Source organism: Arachis duranensis, chromosome 4, assembly GCF_000817695.3.
Source record: "Arachis duranensis cultivar V14167 chromosome 4, aradu.V14167.gnm2.J7QH, whole genome shotgun sequence".
NCBI classification, from domain to species: Eukaryota; Viridiplantae; Streptophyta; class Magnoliopsida; order Fabales; family Fabaceae; genus Arachis; species Arachis duranensis.
Window position 1 is genome coordinate 118,473,411 of NC_029775.3, and position 1,104 is coordinate 118,474,514.

Below are 1,104 nucleotides of genomic sequence, written 5' to 3' on the forward strand. Positions count from 1 at the left end.
AGGTAAATTCTAGCCTACCCTTCCTATAATAACATGTAATTTACCCTCTGTAACATGTCATCTTTTAATTGGTTGCTATGTTAACTATGGTTAAATTACTGGTAATTAAATTATAGCCCAAAGTGGGTGATTATGTAATTAAATACCTCCAAATTTAATTTCAATGCCATCCAGAAATCTCATATCATCATCACCATCACCATCATCATCATCATCATCATCATTATTTTCATTTTCTTTTTCGTCTTCCCCTTCTACACTATCATCATAAAAAGCCATCATTATCGTTTTCACGTTCTTAAATTTTAAGATTTTCTGAATTTCGCAAACTTAAACTTAGTCTCACCTGAGCTAGGTTCACAAAACAAAAGCAGTTTTTATAACTAAACACAAAGAACACAAAACACAGAACACGACCTTACTTGAACAGGATCTGTTCTATAGGCTCGTACATCTGTATCCTTGAGTTCTAAGAAGACTTTGGTTGAACTATGACCGTGAGGTCAGAGCGTGATTAATTGTTCCAAAGCGCATGCCATCTGAACGGTGGAGGATCGTTCGCGCTACAACCTTGTGGTCGAGATGGTCTCACGGTGTTCTGACAGACTCAAATATTTTTTCCCTGGCCATTTAATTAGTTATTTTCTCTAAATACTTAGTGTGTGTTTGGATTACAGTTTGCAAACGGGAGTTTGAATAAAATTAATTTTGCAAACTTGATTTTGATGAAAAGTAAGTTTGTATTAAGTGATTTATGTTTGGCAATATTTATATCAAAATGAATTATAGTAAAATAAATGTTGTTTGGATTACACTATTCAAAATCACTTTTAGATACAAAATTACTAAAATAGACATCAACTTAAATAATTTTTGTATATTATTTTAATTTAGATATTTGAATAGATGTTATTAATTAATTCTATAATAAAATTAATATTTATACACTAAGATAAAAATAATATATAAAAATTGACAAAATATACTTTTAATTAAAACTAACAAAATATAAATTTTAGAGAGTACTAAAAATAATAAAAAAATTAAATATTTATTTTGGTAGTAATTGAAATAAATAAAAAAAAATTTATGATATTTTTTATA

At 27.8% G+C, this 1,104-nt stretch overlaps 1 pseudogene; it reads left to right on the forward strand.

Annotated features, from left to right (window-relative positions):
* Positions 1-412: 412 nt before the first annotated feature.
* On the forward strand, positions 413-608 carry LOC127746917 (uncharacterized; annotated as a pseudogene).
* Positions 609-1,104: the final 496 nt, after the last annotated feature.